General features: G+C 47.3%; 5 non-coding genes across 5 annotated transcripts; all 5 read left to right on the forward strand.

Annotated features, from left to right (window-relative positions):
• Positions 1–1431: 1431 nt before the first annotated feature.
• Positions 1432–1503, forward strand: trnag-ucc (transfer RNA glycine (anticodon UCC)). The gene has a single exon. It is a non-coding gene; the product is annotated as a tRNA-Gly (tRNA).
• A 3952-nt stretch (positions 1504–5455) lies between these two features.
• Positions 5456–5527, forward strand: trnag-ucc (transfer RNA glycine (anticodon UCC)). The gene has a single exon. It is a non-coding gene; the product is annotated as a tRNA-Gly (tRNA).
• Positions 5528–9150: 3623 nt separating this feature from the next.
• On the forward strand, positions 9151–9222 carry trnag-ucc (transfer RNA glycine (anticodon UCC)). The gene has a single exon. It is a non-coding gene; the product is annotated as a tRNA-Gly (tRNA).
• A 3952-nt stretch (positions 9223–13174) lies between these two features.
• On the forward strand, positions 13175–13246 carry trnag-ucc (transfer RNA glycine (anticodon UCC)). Its single transcript has one exon. It is a non-coding gene; the product is annotated as a tRNA-Gly (tRNA).
• Positions 13247–16864: 3618 nt separating this feature from the next.
• Positions 16865–16936, forward strand: trnag-ucc (transfer RNA glycine (anticodon UCC)). The gene has a single exon. It is a non-coding gene; the product is annotated as a tRNA-Gly (tRNA).
• The last annotated feature ends 2603 nt before the right edge of the window (positions 16937–19539 follow it).

Here is a 19539-nt window from a genome sequence, read left to right on the forward strand (position 1 = left end):
TGCACACAATCCCATTCATCATTAAGGCGCCACGGCATCCCAAGGACTTGGGACCCATGGGAACTAAATGATGACAGCGGCCTCAGCACTCTGCACCCCCTGACCTTGGAAAGCCCATCTTGGTTCAGGTTACCTATCTAGGGCAGGGAGGGTTTTGCGTGCACTGCCTTCCCACATCAGTGGAAGCGACCTTCACTAAACAGCTGCCCATGACTACCCCTTGCTGTGAAGTTAAACATCACACAACACCAGGTTATAGTCCAACAGATTTAATTGGAAGCTCTAGATTTCGGACAACCACCTGATGAAGGAGCAGCGCTCCGAAAGCTAGTGCTTCCAATTAAACCTGTTGGTCTATAACCTGGTGTTGTGTGATTTTTAACTTTCTATACCCCAGTCCAACACTGGCATCTCCAAATCATGCCCTCCTGTGAAAACCCCTTACTGCTGACTGACACCTCCCCCTCTTCTACAAAGTAAAAGAGAAACCTGCAAATCTATCAACGGGATCGAACTTCAAATTAATACATATTCCTCGAGAGGGTTCTGCTTCCCGAACTGTTACCCGGAATTCCCTCCTCTCCACAATTACTGCAGCGTGGCCTCAGTCTAATGGTTCCTCTGTTTTTGCCGTTTTTGTTTTCTAAGAAAACTCTTGAGAAGTTTTAGAAACTGAAAGAACTGCAGAATTATGTGGGGCATGGATAGGATAAATAGACAAAGTCTTTTCCCTGGGGTCGGGGAGTCCAGAACTAGAGGGCATAGGTTTAGTGTGAGAGGCGAAAGATATAAAAGCGACCAAAGGGTCAACGCTTTCATCCAGAGGGTGGTACGTGTGTGGAATGAGCTGCCAGAGGAAGTGGCGGAGGCTGGTACAATTGCAACATTTTCCAGGCATTTGGATGGGTATATGAATAGGAAGGGTTTGGAAGGATATGGGCCGGGTGCTGGCAGGTGGGACTAGATTGGGTTGGGATATCTGGTCGGCATGGGCAGGTTGGACCGAAGGGTCTGTTTCCGAGCTGTACATCTCTATCTCGATGACTATGTCTACGCTGTAAATCAGAAACCAAACCCGAAGTCGGTGGTAAAGCTGTATGAAGAGAAATCAGAGTTCACGTTTCGGTCCGGTGAACCTTTCTGAGAACTTGACAAGTTTTAATTGTGTGATCGTTCCAGGGTTGCCCTGGGATTTTCGTGCTATTTCTGTTATTGATTGATTTCAGATGATGAGAAATCCGAAATGCTGCTTTGTGTGTATTAAAAAGTGAGGCGGGGCATCAGGAGACCGATCCACTCAGTAAAACTCGGTCTTTGATGACTTCTCAATTCTAATATTTCACTGCAAAATTTCCAACAAAACAACAACGAAATTTCGAGTCAAGAACTATTATGGCACATCAGCTGATTTCTAGAGCGCTTCAGCCTGTAGCGATGGTGGTATAGTGGTGAGCAGAGCTGCCTTCCAAGCAGTTGACCCGGGTTCGATTCCCGGCCATCGCAAGCAGTGCATTTCAACACCACTCCACAACCAAAAGAGCCGATCCATTCAGTGGGAATGAAACACCTCAGTCTGCACATCACATTGAGTCTGCCGGACCTCTGGAGTGCAGACACAACTTTGAAGTTGAGGATGTCCCCAGGAGGATTAAGGAGTCAAGTCGAGCACGGTTCAAAGAAACACGAGTCATGGCAGAATTCCTTGGTTTTCCATCTTATTTCGAAAGAAATGTTTCCGGATTTCACTCATTTCAACATTACTCTCATTTTGTTTTTTGTGAACTACAGCCTAATATCAAGTGAAATGTGGGTGGACAGTTCACAAATATCCAAACAACGTTATTTCTCATATCGAATCGGTAATGTTATTGTTTTAGGTGCAGGTCAGAAATAGGAGGAGTGGACACCAGCTGCTTTTATATTTCCAGTATGAGAAAATGATTCGATAAAACTCTGAGAGATGATAGAAGTGACCACACAGTGAGTGAAAGTTTAATCCAGGATAAAGTTAAAAATCACACAACACCAGATTACAGTCCAACAGCTTTACTTGGAAGCACTAGTTTTAGGAGTGCTCCGAAAGCTACTTGGACGATAACCTGGTATTGTGTGATTTTGAACTTTGTCCTCCCCAGTCCACCACAGGCTCCTCCACGTCATCATCCGATATAGTCATCATGGATTTGTTAAGGGAAGGTAGTGTCTGATGAAGGTGACTGATTTTCTTTGAAGGATAAAGAATGGATGGAGTGTATCCGATGTAGATCAACCTGATGATAAGAAGGACCATAAGACGCAGTATTTATAGCAAAAGGATTACAGTTTAATGCAGCTGAAATGATATATTAAACACATTTAGGTTAAGCCTTTCATCTTTTATAGTGGGTTTACTAGTTTCCGTTCTTTAATATAAGAACCTCAGAACCTTTTCAAAGTTACGTTGTCGAGATAACTTCAGGTTGTCTAACAAGAGATGCCATCTCAGCTCAGACAATGCATTAAAGGTGTGAGGTTAAAGTCTGTCTGTGTCCCAATCTTGAGTCAGACTGGTTCTAGCCTCCCAGTCGGAGAGCACTTCAGCGCTCTGTGCCTTTCGGTCTCGGACCCCTGGGTGACAATCCTCCAAGGCAGACTATGGGACAGCCAACAATGCAAAGTGGCCAAGCAGAGGCTGATAGTCAAGTTCGGTACCCATGGGGATGACTTTAACTGGGCACTTTGGTTCATGTCACACGACACGTGACAACACTGCACTGTATACTATTTCACGGACACTACACAAGTACACGCACACACACAAAAGCACACTCCTACCGACCCACACACACATGCATACCCTCTCTCAAACACAAGCTCTCTCTCATAAACTCACTCAAACACTTCCACATTCACAGCCACTCACGCACATTCTCACAAATTGATACCCCAGTACACTCACACACATGCACCTACACACACTCTTACACACCCGCATATCCCTACATGCATACACACACACACAGACACACACACACAGCCACACACACCCACACATGCACCCACACACACACACATGCAGCCACACACACACGCATGCACCCACACACGCAGACACACACACACACACACACACACATATACACACACACACACACACAGTCCCCCCCGCCCCCCCCCCCACACACACTGATTCCGGGTTCTCACGACTCTCAGCTGGAGACTATCATTGCCTGCAGACCCGACCTTCATCCCCCCACGACACCATGAAGGGTAACACTTGCTCATGCACTTACACAGCCGTCTGTGCCCTTCCTTTTGTCCCGTCCTTTCCATTTTGCCCACCGCCCCTCCATGACGCTCTACCTCCTTCCTGCGCAGGTTTGCTCTGACAATGTCAATTTCACGTCCTTTGTCAATTTCACTTCCTATGTCAATTTCACCGCACTACGTTTTCTTTTTCCCCTCACGAACCGGGATCACCCTACGCTGTGCGTGCTGACCCCACCCCCTACGTTTGCCTTCCCGGATAGCGCTTTGTGTTTCGTTGGACCCGCAGGAGTAGCTGCGGACGTTCTGCTTAAACCTGAGCGGATAACACTGTTCTGCTCGGAGACAGGGAGGTCTGTAGATGCTGGAGCCCGAAACATCGATTTCCCTGCTGTGCGTTTCCAGCAACACACTCTCGACACTGTTCTGCCACGACCCTGTCTCGGTTGCACACAATCCCATTCATCATTAAGGCGCCACGGCATCCCAAGGACTTGGGACCCATGGGAACTAAATGATGACAGCGGCCTCAGCACTCTGCACCCCCTGACCTTGGAAAGCCCATCTTGGTTCAGGTTACCTATCTAGGGCAGGGAGGGTTTTGCGTGCACTGCCTTCCCACATCAGTGGAAGCGACCTTCACTAAACAGCTGCCCATGACTACCCCTTGCTGTGAAGTTAAACATCACACAACACCAGGTTATAGTCCAACAGATTTAATTGGAAGCTCTAGATTTCGGACAACCACCTGATGAAGGAGCAGCGCTCCGAAAGCTAGTGCTTCCAATTAAACCTGTTGGTCTATAACCTGGTGTTGTGTGATTTTTAACTTTCTATACCCCAGTCCAACACTGGCATCTCCAAATCATGCCCTCCTGTGAAAACCCCTTACTGCTGACTGACACCTCCCCCTCTTCTACAAAGTAAAAGAGAAACCTGCAAATCTATCAACGGGATCGAACTTCAAATTAATACATATTCCTCGAGAGGGTTCTGCTTCCCGAACTGTTACCCGGAATTCCCTCCTCTCCACAATTACTGCAGCGTGGCCTCAGTCTAATGGTTCCTCTGGTTTTGCCGTTTTTGTTCTCTAAGAAAACTCTTGAGAAGTTTTAGAAACTGAAAGAACTGCAGAATTATGTGGGGCATGGATAGGATAAATAGACAAAGTCTTTTCCCTGGGGTCGGGGAGTCCAGAACTAGAGGGCATAGGTTTAGTGTGAGAGGCGAAAGATATAAAAGCGACCAAAGGGTCAACGCTTTCATCCAGAGGGTGGTACGTGTGTGGAATGAGCTGCCAGAGGAAGTGGCGGAGGCTGGTACAATTGCAACATTTTCCAGGCATTTGGATGGGTATATGAATAGGAAGGGTTTGGAAGGATATGGGCCGGGTGCTGGCAGGTGGGACTAGATTGGGTTGGGATATCTGGTCGGCATGGGCAGGTTGGACCGAAGGGTCTGTTTCCGAGCTGTACATCTCTATCTCGATGACTATGTCTACGCTGTAAATCAGAAACCAAACCCGAAGTCGGTGGTAAAGCTGTATGAAGAGAAATCAGAGTTCACGTTTCGGTCCGGTGAACCTTTCTGAGCGGCACGGTGGCACAGTGGTTAGCACTGCTGCCTCGCAGCGCCGGAGACCCGGGTTAAATTCCCGCCTCAGGCGACTGACTGTGTGGAGTTTGCACGTTCTCCCCGTGTCTGCGTGGGTTTCCTCCGGGTGCTCCGGTTTCCTCCCACAGTCCAAAGATGTGCAGGTCAGGTGAATTGGCCATGCTAAATTGCCCGTAGTGTTAGGTAAGGGGTAGATGTAGATGTAGATGTAGGGGTATGGGTGGGTTACGCTTCGGCGGGGCGGTGTGGACTTGTTGGGCCGAAGGGCCTGTTTCCACATTGTAAGTAATCTAATCTAATCTAATCTAAAACTTGACAAGTTTTAATTGTGTGATCGTTCCAGGGTTGCCCTGGGATTTTCGTGCTATTTCTGTTATTGATTGATTTCAGATGATGAGAAATCCGAAATGCTGCTTTGTGTGTATTAAAAAGTGAGGCGGGGCATCAGGAGACCGATCCACTCAGTAAAACTCGGTCTTTGATGACTTCTCAATTCTAATATTTCACTGCAAAATTTCCAACAAAACAACAACGAAATTTCGAGTCAAGAACTATTATGGCACATCAGCTGATTTCTAGAGCGCTTTAGCCTGTAGCGATGGTGGTATAGTGGTGAGCAGAGCTGCCTTCCACGCAGTTGACCCGAGTTCGATTCCCGGCCATCGCAAGCAGTGCATTGCAACACCACTCCACAACCAAAAGAGCCGATCCATTCAGTGGGAATGAAACACCTCAGTCTGCACATCACATTGAGTCTGCCGGACCTCTGGAGTGCAGACACAACTTTGAAGTTGAGGATGTCCCCAGGAGGATTAAGGAGTCAAGTCGAGCACGGTTCAAAGAAACACGAGTCATGGCAGAATTCCTTGGTTTTCCATCTTATTTCGAAAGAAATGTTTCCGGATTTCACTCATTTCAACATTACTCTCATTTTGTTTTTTGTGAACTACAGCCTAATATCAAGTGAAATGTGGGTGGACAGTTCACAAATATCCAAACAACGTTATTTCTCATATCGAATCGGTAATGTTATTGTTTTAGGTGCAGGTCAGAAATAGGAGGAGTGGACACCAGCTGCTTTTATATTTCCAGTATGAGAAAATGATTCGATAAAACTCTGAGAGATGATAGAAGTGACCACACAGTGAGTGAAAGTTTAATCCAGGATAAAGTTAAAAATCACACAACACCAGATTACAGTCCAACAGCTTTACTTGGAAGCACTAGTTTTAGGAGTGCTCCGAAAGCTACTTGGACGATAACCTGGTATTGTGTGATTTTGAACTTTGTCCTCCCCAGTCCACCACAGGCTCCTCCACGTCATCATCCGATATAGTCATCATGGATTTGTTAAGGGAAGGTAGTGTCTGATGAAGGTGACTGATTTTCTTTGAAGGATAAAGAATGGATGGAGTGTATCCGATGTAGATCAACCTGATGATAAGAAGGACCATAAGACGCAGTATTTATAGCAAAAGGATTACAGTTTAATGAAGCTGAAATGATATATTAAACACATTTAGGTTAAGCCTTTCATCTTTTATAATGGGTTTACTAGTTTCCGTTCTTTAATATAAGAACCTCAGAACCTTTTCAAAGTTACGTTGTCGAGATAACTTCAGGTTGTCTAACAAGAGATGCCATCTCAGCTCAGACAATGCATTAAAGGTGTGAGGTTGAAGTCTGTCTGTGTCCCAATCTTGAGTCAGACTGGTTCTAGCCTCCCAGTCGGAGAGCACTTCAGCGCTCTGTGCCTTTCGGTCTCGGACCCCTGGGTGACAATCCTCCAAGGCACACTATGGGACAGCCAACAATGCAAAGTGGCCAAGCAGAGGCTGATAGTCAAGTTCGGTACCCATGGGGATGACTTTAACTGGGCACTTTGGTTCATGTCACACGACACGTGACAACACTGCACTGTATACTATTTCACGGACACTACACAAGTACACGCACACACACAAAAGCACACTCCTACCGAACCACACACACATGCATACCCTCTCTCAAACACAAGCTCTCTCTCATAAACTCACTCAAACACTTCCACATTCACAGCCACTCACGCACATTCTCACAAATTGATACCCCAGTACACTCACACACATGCACCTACACACACTCTTACACACCCGCATATCCCTACATGCATACACACACACACAGACACACACACACACAGCCACACACACCCACACATGCACCCACACACACACACATGCAGCCACACACACACGCATGCACCCACACACGCAGACACACACACACACACACACACACATATACACACACACACACACACACACAGTCCCCCCCGCACCCCCCACACACACTGATTCCGGGTTCTCACGACTCTCAGCTGGAGACTATCATTGCCTGCAGACCCGACTTTCATCCCCCCACGACACCATGAAGGGTAACACTTGCTCATGCCCTTACACTGCCGTCTGTGCCCTCCCTTGACCCCGTCCTTTCCATCTTGCCCACCGCCCCTCCATGACGCTCTCCCTCCTTCCTGCGCAGGTTTGCTCTGACAATGTCAATTTCACGTCCTTTGTCAATTTCACTTCCTGTGTCAATTTCACCGCACTACGTTTTCTTTTTCCCCTCACGAACCGGGATCACCCTACGCTGTGCTTGCTGACCCCACCCCCTACGTTTGCCTTCCCGGATAGCGCTTTGTGTTTCGTTGGACCCGCAGGAGTAGCTGCGGACGTTCTGCTTAAACCTGAGCGGATAACACTGTTCTGCTCGGAGACAGGGAGGTCTGTAGATGCTGGAGCCCGAAACATCGATTTCCCTGCTGTGCGTTTCCAGCAACACACTCTCGACACTGTTCTGCCACGACCCTGTCTCGGTTGCACACAATCCCATTCATCATTAAGGCGCCACGGCATCCCAAGGACTTGGGACCCATGGGAACTAAATGATGACAGCGGCCTCAGCACTCTGCACCCCCTGACCTTGGAAAGCCCATCTTGGTTCAGGTTACCTATCTAGGGCAGGGAGGGTTTTGCGTGCACTGCCTTCCCACATCAGTGGAAGCGACCTTCACTAAACAGCTGCCCATGACTACCCCTTGCTGTGAAGTTAAACATCACACAACACCAGGTTATAGTCCAACAGATTTAATTGGAAGCTCTAGATTTCGGACAACCACCTGATGAAGGAGCAGCGCTCCGAAAGCTAGTGCTTCCAATTAAACCTGTTGGTCTATAACCTGGTGTTGTGTGATTTTTAACTTTCTATACCCCAGTCCAACACTGGCATCTCCAAATCATGCCCTCCTGTGAAAACCCCTTACTGCTGACTGACACCTCCCCCTCTTCTACAAAGTAAAAGAGAAACCTGCAAATCTATCAACGGGATCGAACTTCAAATTAATACATATTCCTCGAGAGGGTTCTGCTTCCCGAACTGTTACCCGGAATTCCCTCCTCTCCACAATTACTGCAGCGTGGCCTCAGTCTAATGGTTCCTCTGTTTTTGCCGTTTTTGTTTTCTAAGAAAACTCTTGAGAAGTTTTAGAAACTGAAAGAACTGCAGAATTATGTGGGGCATGGATAGGATAAATAGACAAAGTCTTTTCCCTGGGGTCGGGGAGTCCAGAACTAGAGGGCATAGGTTTAGTGTGAGAGGCGAAAGATATAAAAGCGACCAAAGGGTCAACGCTTTCATCCAGAGGGTGGTACGTGTGTGGAATGAGCTGCCAGAGGAAGTGGCGGAGGCTGGTACAATTGCAACATTTTCCAGGCATTTGGATGGGTATATGAATAGGAAGGGTTTGGAAGGATATGGGCCGGGTGCTGGCAGGTGGGACTAGATTGGGTTGGGATATCTGGTCGGCATGGGCAGGTTGGACCGAAGGGTCTGTTTCCGAGCTGTACATCTCTATCTCGATGACTATGTCTACGCTGTAAATCAGAAACCAAACCCGAAGTCGGTGGTAAAGCTGTATGAAGAGAAATCAGAGTTCACGTTTCGGTCCGGTGAACCTTTCTGAGAACTTGACAAGTTTTAATTGTGTGATCGTTCCAGGGTTGCCCTGGGATTTTCGTGCTATTTCTGTTATTGATTGATTTCAGATGATGAGAAATCCGAAATGCTGCTTTGTGTGTATTAAAAAGTGAGGCGGGGCATCAGGAGACCGATCCACTCAGTAAAACTCGGTCTTTGATGACTTCTCAATTCTAATATTTCACTGCAAAATTTCCAACAAAACAACAACGAAATTTCGAGTCAAGAACTATTATGGCACATCAGCTGATTTCTAGAGCGCTTCAGCCTGTAGCGATGGTGGTATAGTGGTGAGCAGAGCTGCCTTCCAAGCAGTTGACCCGGGTTCGATTCCCGGCCATCGCAAGCAGTGCATTTCAACACCACTCCACAACCAAAAGAGCCGATCCATTCAGTGGGAATGAAACACCTCAGTCTGCACATCACATTGAGTCTGCCGGACCTCTGGAGTGCAGACACAACTTTGAAGTTGAGGATGTCCCCAGGAGGATTAAGGAGTCAAGTCGAGCACGGTTCAAAGAAACACGAGTCATGGCAGAATTCCTTGGTTTTCCATCTTATTTCGAAAGAAATGTTTCCGGATTTCACTCATTTCAACATTACTCTCATTTTGTTTTTTGTGAACTACAGCCTAATATCAAGTGAAATGTGGGTGGACAGTTCACAAATATCCAAACAACGTTATTTCTCATATCGAATCGGTAATGTTATTGTTTTAGGTGCAGGTCAGAAATAGGAGGAGTGGACACCAGCTGCTTTTATATTTCCAGTATGAGAAAATGATTCGATAAAACTCTGAGAGATGATAGAAGTGACCACACAGTGAGTGAAAGTTTAATCCAGGATAAAGTTAAAAATCACACAACACCAGATTACAGTCCAACAGCTTTACTTGGAAGCACTAGTTTTAGGAGTGCTCCGAAAGCTACTTGGACGATAACCTGGTATTGTGTGATTTTGAACTTTGTCCTCCCCAGTCCACCACAGGCTCCTCCACGTCATCATCCGATATAGTCATCATGGATTTGTTAAGGGAAGGTAGTGTCTGATGAAGGTGACTGATTTTCTTTGAAGGATAAAGAATGGATGGAGTGTATCCGATGTAGATCAACCTGATGATAAGAAGGACCATAAGACGCAGTATTTATAGCAAAAGGATTACAGTTTAATGCAGCTGAAATGATATATTAAACACATTTAGGTTAAGCCTTTCATCTTTTATAGTGGGTTTACTAGTTTCCGTTCTTTAATATAAGAACCTCAGAACCTTTTCAAAGTTACGTTGTCGAGATAACTTCAGGTTGTCTAACAAGAGATGCCATCTCAGCTCAGACAATGCATTAAAGGTGTGAGGTTAAAGTCTGTCTGTGTCCCAATCTTGAGTCAGACTGGTTCTAGCCTCCCAGTCGGAGAGCACTTCAGCGCTCTGTGCCTTTCGGTCTCGGACCCCTGGGTGACAATCCTCCAAGGCAGACTATGGGACAGCCAACAATGCAAAGTGGCCAAGCAGAGGCTGATAGTCAAGTTCGGTACCCATGGGGATGACTTTAACTGGGCACTTTGGTTCATGTCACACGACACGTGACAACACTGCACTGTATACTATTTCACGGACACTACACAAGTACACGCACACACACAAAAGCACACTCCTACCGACCCACACACACATGCATACCCTCTCTCAAACACAAGCTCTCTCTCATAAACTCACTCAAACACTTCCACATTCACAGCCACTCACGCACATTCTCACAAATTGATACCCCAGTACACTCACACACATGCACCTACACACACTCTTACACACCCGCATATCCCTACATGCATACACACACACACAGACACACACACACAGCCACACACACCCACACATGCACCCACACACACACACATGCAGCCACACACACACGCATGCACCCACACACGCAGACACACACACACACACACACACACATATACACACACACACACACACAGTCCCCCCCGCCCCCCCCCCCACACACACTGATTCCGGGTTCTCACGACTCTCAGCTGGAGACTATCATTGCCTGCAGACCCGACCTTCATCCCCCCACGACACCATGAAGGGTAACACTTGCTCATGCACTTACACAGCCGTCTGTGCCCTTCCTTTTGTCCCGTCCTTTCCATTTTGCCCACCGCCCCTCCATGACGCTCTACCTCCTTCCTGCGCAGGTTTGCTCTGACAATGTCAATTTCACGTCCTTTGTCAATTTCACTTCCTATGTCAATTTCACCGCACTACGTTTTCTTTTTCCCCTCACGAACCGGGATCACCCTACGCTGTGCGTGCTGACCCCACCCCCTACGTTTGCCTTCCCGGATAGCGCTTTGTGTTTCGTTGGACCCGCAGGAGTAGCTGCGGACGTTCTGCTTAAACCTGAGCGGATAACACTGTTCTGCTCGGAGACAGGGAGGTCTGTAGATGCTGGAGCCCGAAACATCGATTTCCCTGCTGTGCGTTTCCAGCAACACACTCTCGACACTGTTCTGCCACGACCCTGTCTCGGTTGCACACAATCCCATTCATCATTAAGGCGCCACGGCATCCCAAGGACTTGGGACCCATGGGAACTAAATGATGACAGCGGCCTCAGCACTCTGCACCCCCTGACCTTGGAAAGCCCATCTTGGTTCAGGTTACCTATCTAGGGCAGGGAGGGTTTTGCGTGCACTGCCTTCCCACATCAGTGGAAGCGACCTTCACTAAACAGCTGCCCATGACTACCCCTTGCTGTGAAGTTAAACATCACACAACACCAGGTTATAGTCCAACAGATTTAATTGGAAGCTCTAGATTTCGGACAACCACCTGATGAAGGAGCAGCGCTCCGAAAGCTAGTGCTTCCAATTAAACCTGTTGGTCTATAACCTGGTGTTGTGTGATTTTTAACTTTCTATACCCCAGTCCAACACTGGCATCTCCAAATCATGCCCTCCTGTGAAAACCCCTTACTGCTGACTGACACCTCCCCCTCTTCTACAAAGTAAAAGAGAAACCTGCAAATCTATCAACGGGATCGAACTTCAAATTAATACATATTCCTCGAGAGGGTTCTGCTTCCCGAACTGTTACCCGGAATTCCCTCCTCTCCACAATTACTGCAGCGTGGCCTCAGTCTAATGGTTCCTCTGGTTTTGCCGTTTTTGTTCTCTAAGAAAACTCTTGAGAAGTTTTAGAAACTGAAAGAACTGCAGAATTATGTGGGGCATGGATAGGATAAATAGACAAAGTCTTTTCCCTGGGGTCGGGGAGTCCAGAACTAGAGGGCATAGGTTTAGTGTGAGAGGCGAAAGATATAAAAGCGACCAAAGGGTCAACGCTTTCATCCAGAGGGTGGTACGTGTGTGGAATGAGCTGCCAGAGGAAGTGGCGGAGGCTGGTACAATTGCAACATTTTCCAGGCATTTGGATGGGTATATGAATAGGAAGGGTTTGGAAGGATATGGGCCGGGTGCTGGCAGGTGGGACTAGATTGGGTTGGGATATCTGGTCGGCATGGGCAGGTTGGACCGAAGGGTCTGTTTCCGAGCTGTACATCTCTATCTCGATGACTATGTCTACGCTGTAAATCAGAAACCAAACCCGAAGTCGGTGGTAAAGCTGTATGAAGAGAAATCAGAGTTCACGTTTCGGTCCGGTGAACCTTTCTGAGCGGCACGGTGGCACAGTGGTTAGCACTGCTGCCTCGCAGCGCCGGAGACCCGGGTTAAATTCCCGCCTCAGGCGACTGACTGTGTGGAGTTTGCACGTTCTCCCCGTGTCTGCGTGGGTTTCCTCCGGGTGCTCCGGTTTCCTCCCACAGTCCAAAGATGTGCAGGTCAGGTGAATTGGCCATGCTAAATTGCCCGTAGTGTTAGGTAAGGGGTAGATGTAGATGTAGATGTAGGGGTATGGGTGGGTTACGCTTCGGCGGGGCGGTGTGGACTTGTTGGGCCGAAGGGCCTGTTTCCACATTGTAAGTAATCTAATCTAATCTAATCTAAAACTTGACAAGTTTTAATTGTGTGATCGTTCCAGGGTTGCCCTGGGATTTTCGTGCTATTTCTGTTATTGATTGATTTCAGATGATGAGAAATCCGAAATGCTGCTTTGTGTGTATTAAAAAGTGAGGCGGGGCATCAGGAGACCGATCCACTCAGTAAAACTCGGTCTTTGATGACTTCTCAATTCTAATATTTCACTGCAAAATTTCCAACAAAACAACAACGAAATTTCGAGTCAAGAACTATTATGGCACATCAGCTGATTTCTAGAGCGCTTTAGCCTGTAGCGATGGTGGTATAGTGGTGAGCAGAGCTGCCTTCCACGCAGTTGACCCGAGTTCGATTCCCGGCCATCGCAAGCAGTGCATTGCAACACCACTCCACAACCAAAAGAGCCGATCCATTCAGTGGGAATGAAACACCTCAGTCTGCACATCACATTGAGTCTGCCGGACCTCTGGAGTGCAGACACAACTTTGAAGTTGAGGATGTCCCCAGGAGGATTAAGGAGTCAAGTCGAGCACGGTTCAAAGAAACACGAGTCATGGCAGAATTCCTTGGTTTTCCATCTTATTTCGAAAGAAATGTTTCCGGATTTCACTCATTTCAACATTACTCTCATTTTGTTTTTTGTGAACTACAGCCTAATATCAAGTGAAATGTGGGTGGACAGTTCACAAATATCCAAACAACGTTATTTCTCATATCGAATCGGTAATGTTATTGTTTTAGGTGCAGGTCAGAAATAGGAGGAGTGGACACCAGCTGCTTTTATATTTCCAGTATGAGAAAATGATTCGATAAAACTCTGAGAGATGATAGAAGTGACCACACAGTGAGTGAAAGTTTAATCCAGGATAAAGTTAAAAATCACACAACACCAGATTACAGTCCAACAGCTTTACTTGGAAGCACTAGTTTTAGGAGTGCTCCGAAAGCTACTTGGACGATAACCTGGTATTGTGTGATTTTGAACTTTGTCCTCCCCAGTCCACCACAGGCTCCTCCACGTCATCATCCGATATAGTCATCATGGATTTGTTAAGGGAAGGTAGTGTCTGATGAAGGTGACTGATTTTCTTTGAAGGATAAAGAATGGATGGAGTGTATCCGATGTAGATCAACCTGATGATAAGAAGGACCATAAGACGCAGTATTTATAGCAAAAGGATTACAGTTTAATGCAGCTGAAATGATATATTAAACACATTTAGGTTAAGCCTTTCATCTTTTATAGTGGGTTTACTAGTTTCCGTTCTTTAATATAAGAACCTCAGAACCTTTTCAAAGTTACGTTGTCGAGATAACTTCAGGTTGTCTAACAAGAGATGCCATCTCAGCTCAGACAATGCATTAAAGGTGTGAGGTTAAAGTCTGTCTGTGTCCCAATCTTGAGTCAGACTGGTTCTAGCCTCCCAGTCGGAGAGCACTTCAGCGCTCTGTGCCTTTCGGTCTCGGACCCCTGGGTGACAATCCTCCAAGGCAGACTATGGGACAGCCAACAATGCAAAGTGGCCAAGCAGAGGCTGATAGTCAAGTTCGGTACCCATGGGGATGACTTTAACTGGGCACTTTGGTTCATGTCACACGACACGTGACAACACTGCACTGTATACTATTTCACGGACACTACACAAGTACACGCACACACACAAAAGCACACTCCTACCGACCCACACACACATGCATACCCTCTCTCAAACACAAGCTCTCTCTCATAAACTCACTCAAACACTTCCACATTCACAGCCACTCACGCACATTCTCACAAATTGATACCCCAGTACACTCACACACATGCACCTACACACACTCTTACACACCCGCATATCCCTACATGCATACACACACACACAGACACACACACACAGCCACACACACCCACACATGCACCCACACACACACACATGCAGCCACACACACACGCATGCACCCACACACGCAGACACACACACACACACACACACACATATACACACACACACACACACAGTCCCCCCCGCCCCCCCCACACACACTGATTCCGGGTTCTCACGACTCTCAGCTGGAGACTATCATTGCCTGCAGACCCGACCTTCATCCCCCCACGACACCATGAAGGGTAACACTTGCTCATGCACTTACACAGCCGTCTGTGCCCTTCCTTTTGTCCCGTCCTTTCCATCTTGCCCACCGCCCCTCCATGACGCTCTACCTCCTTCCTGCGCAGGTTTGCTCTGACAATGTCAATTTCACGTCCTTTGTCAATTTCACTTCCTATGTCAATTTCACCGCACTACGTTTTCTTTTTCCCCTCACGAACCGGGATCACCCTACGCTGTGCGTGCTGACCCCACCCCCTACGTTTGCCTTCCCGGATAGCGCTTTGTGTTTCGTTGGACCCGCAGGAGTAGCTGCGGACGTTCTGCTTAAACCTGAGCGGATAACACTGTTCTGCTCGGAGACAGGGAGGTCTGTAGATGCTGGAGCCCGAAACATCGATTTCCCTGCTGTGCGTTTCCAGCAACACACTCTCGACACTGTTCTGCCACGACCCTGTCTCGGTTGCACACAATCCCATTCATCATTAAGGCGCCACGGCATCCCAAGGACTTGGGACCCATGGGAACTAAATGATGACAGCGGCCTCAGCACTCTGCACCCCCTGACCTTGGAAAGCCCATCTTGGTTCAGGTTACCTATCTAGGGCAGGGAGGGTTTTGCGTGCACTGCCTTCCCACATCAGTGGAAGCGACCTTCACTAAACAGCTGCCCATGACTACCCCTTGCTGTGAAGTTAAACATCACACAACACCAGGTTATAGTCCAACAGATTTAATTGGAAGCTCTAGATTTCGGACAACCACCTGATGAAGGAGCAGCGCTCCGAAAGCTAGTGCTTCCAATTAAACCTGTTGGTCTATAACCTGGTGTTGTGTGATTTTTAACTTTCTATACCCCAGTCCAACACTGGCATCTCCAAATCATGCCCTCCTGTGAAAACCCCTTACTGCTGACTGACACCTCCCCCTCTTCTACAAAGTAAAAGAGAAACCTGCAAATCTATCAACGGGATCGAACTTCAAATTAATACATATTCCTCGAGAGGGTTCTGCTTCCCGAACTGTTACCCGGAATTCCCTCCTCTCCACAATTACTGCAGCGTGGCCTCAGTCTAATGGTTCCTCTGTTTTTGCCGTTTTTGTTTTCTAAGAAAACTCTTGAGAAGTTTTAGAAACTGAAAGAACTGCAGAATTATGTGGGGCATGGATAGGATAAGTAGACAAAGTCTTTTCCCTGGGGTCGGGGAATCCAGAACTAGAGGGCATAGGTTTAGTGTGAGAGGCGAAAGATATAAAAGCGACCAAAGGGTCAACGCTTTCATCCAGAGGGTGGTACGTGTGTGGAATGAGCTGCCAGAGGAAGTGGCGGAGGCTGGTACAATTGCAACATTTTCCAGGCATTTGGATGGGTATATGAATAGGAAGGGTTTGGAAGGATATGGGCCGGGTGCTGGCAGGTGGGACTAGATTGGGTTGGGATATCTGGTCGGCATGGGCAGGTTGGACCGAAGGGTCTGTTTCCGAGCTGTACATCTCTATCTCGATGACTATGTCTACGCTGTAAATCAGAAACCAAACCCGAAGTCGGTGGTAAAGCTGTATGAAGAGAAATCAGAGTTGACGTTTCGGTCCGGTGAACCTTTCTGAGAACTTGACAAGTTTTAATTGTGTGATCGTTCCAGGGTTGCCCTGGGATTTTCGTGCTATTTCTGTTATTGATTGATTTCAGATGATGAGAAATCCGAAATGCTGCTTTGTGTGTATTAAAAAGTGAGGCGGGGCATCAGGAGACCGATCCACTCAGTAAAACTCGGTCTTTGATGACTTCTCAATTCTAATATTTCACTGCAAAATTTCCAACAAAACAACAACGAAATTTCGAGTCAAGAACTATTATGGCACATCAGCTGATTTCTAGAGCGCTTCAGGCTGTAGCGATGGTGGTATAGTGGTGAGCATAGCTGCCTTCCACGCAGTTGACCCGGGTTCGATTCCCGGCCATCGCAAGCAGTGCATTTTAACACCACTCCACAACCAAAAGAGCCGATCGATTCAGTGGGAATGAAACACCTCCGTCTGCACATCACATTGAGTCTGCCAGACCTCTGGAGTGCAGACACAACTTTGAAGTTGAGGATGTCCCGAGGAGGATTAAGGAGTCAAGTCGAGCACGGTTCAAAGAAACACGAGTCATGGCAGAATTCCTTGGTTTTCCATCTTATTTCGAAAGAAATGTTTCCGGATTTCACTCATTTCAACATTACTCTCATTTTGTTTTTTGTGAACTACAGCCTAATATCAAGTGAAATGTGGGTGGACAGTTCACAAATATCCAAACAACGTTATTTCTCATATCGAATCGGTAATGTTATTGTTTTAGGTGCAGGTCAGATATAGGAGGAGTGGACACCAGCTGCTTTTATATTTCCAGTATGAGAAAATGATTCGATAAAACTCTGAGAGATGATAGAAGTGACCACACAGTGAGTGAAAGTTTAATCCAGGATAAAGTTAAAAATCACACAACACCAGATTACAGTCCAACAGCTTTACTTGGAAGCACTAGTTTTAGGAGTGCTCCGAAAGCTACTTGGACGATAACCTGGTATTGTGTGATTTTGAACTTTGTCCTCCCCAGTCCACCACAGGCTCCTCCACGTCATCATCCGATATAGTCATCATGGATTTGTTAAGGGAAGGTAGTGTCTGATGAAGGTGACTGATTTTCTTTGAAGGATAAAGAATGGATGGAGTGTATCCGATGTAGATCAACCTGATGATAAGAAGGACCATAAGACGCAGTATTTATAGCAAAAGGATTACAGTTTAATGCAGCTGAAATGATATATTAAACACATTTAGGTTAAGCCTTTCATCTTTTATAATGGGTTTACTAGTTTCCGTTCTTTAATATAAGAACCTCAGAACCTTTTCAAAGTTACGTTGTCGAGATAACTTCAGGTTGTCTAACAAGAGATGCCATCTCAGCTCAGACAATGCATTAAAGGTGTGAGGTTAAAGTCTGTCTGTGTCCCAATCTTGAGTCAGACTGGTTCTAGCCTCCCAGTCGGAGAGCACTTCAGCGCTCTGTGCCTTTCGGTCTCGGACCCCTGGGTGACAATCCTCCAAGGCACACTATGGGACAGCCAACAATGCAAAGTGGCCAAGCAGAGGCTGATAGTCAAGTTCGGTACCCATGGGGATGACTTTAACTGGGCACTTTGGTTCATGTCACACGACACGTGACAACACTGCACTGTATACTATTTCACGGACACTACACAAGTACACGCACACACACAAAAGCACACTCCTACCGACCCACACACACATGCATACCCTCTCTCAAACACAAGCTCTCTCTCATAAACTCACTCAAACACTTCCACATTCACAGTCACTCACGCACATTCTCACAAATTGATACCCCAGTACACTCATACACATGCACCTACACACACTCTTACACACCCGCATATCCCTACATGCATACACACACACACAGACACACACACACACAGCCACACACACCCACACATGCACCCACACACACACACATGCAGCCACACACACACGCATGCACCCACACACGCAGACACACACACACACACACACACACATATACACACACACACACAGTCCCCCCCGCACCCCCCACACACACTGATTCCGGGTTCTCACGACTCTCAGCTGGAGACTATCATTGCCTGCAGACCCGACTTTCATCCCCCCACGACACCATGAAGGGTAACACTTGCTCATGCCCTTACACTGCCGTCTGTGCCCTCCCTTGACCCCGTCCTTTCCATCTTGCCCACCGCCCCTCCATGACGCTCTCCCTCCTTCCTGCGCAGGTTTGCTCTGACAATGTCAATTTCACGTCCTTTGTCAATTTCACTTCCTGTGTCAATTTCACCGCACTACGTTTTCTTTTTCCCCTCACGAACCGGGATCACCCTACGCTGTGCTTGCTGACCCCACCCCCTACGTTTGCCTTCCCGGATAGCGCTTTGTGTTTCGTTGGACCCGCAGGAGTAGCTGCGGACGTTCTGCTTAAACCTGAGCGGATAACACTGTTCTGCTCGGAGACAGGGAGGTCTGTAGATGCTGGAGCCCGAAACATCGATTTCCCTGCTGTGCGTTTCCAGCAACACACTCTCGACACTGTTCTGCCACGACCCTGTCTCGGTTGCACACAATCCCATTCATCATTAAGGCGCCACGGCATCCCAAGGACTTGGGACCCATGGGAACTAAATGATGACAGCGGCCTCAGCACTCTGCACCCCCTGACCTTGGAAAGCCCATCTTGGTTCAGGTTACCTATCTAGGGCAGGGAGGGTTTTGCGTGCACTGCCTTCCCACATCAGTGGAAGCGACCTTCACTAAACAGCTGCCCATGACTACCCCTTGCTGTGAAGTTAAACATCACACAACACCAGGTTATAGTCCAACAGATTTAATTGGAAGCTCTAGATTTCGGACAACCACCTGATGAAGGAGCAGCGCTCCGAAAGCTAGTGCTTCCAATTAAACCTGTTGGTCTATAACCTGGTGTTGTGTGATTTTTAACTTTCTATACCCCAGTCCAACACTGGCATCTCCAAAT

The sequence above is a fragment of the Chiloscyllium punctatum genome, chromosome 15 (genome assembly GCF_047496795.1).
Source record: "Chiloscyllium punctatum isolate Juve2018m chromosome 15, sChiPun1.3, whole genome shotgun sequence".
Taxonomy (NCBI): domain Eukaryota; kingdom Metazoa; phylum Chordata; class Chondrichthyes; order Orectolobiformes; family Hemiscylliidae; genus Chiloscyllium; species Chiloscyllium punctatum.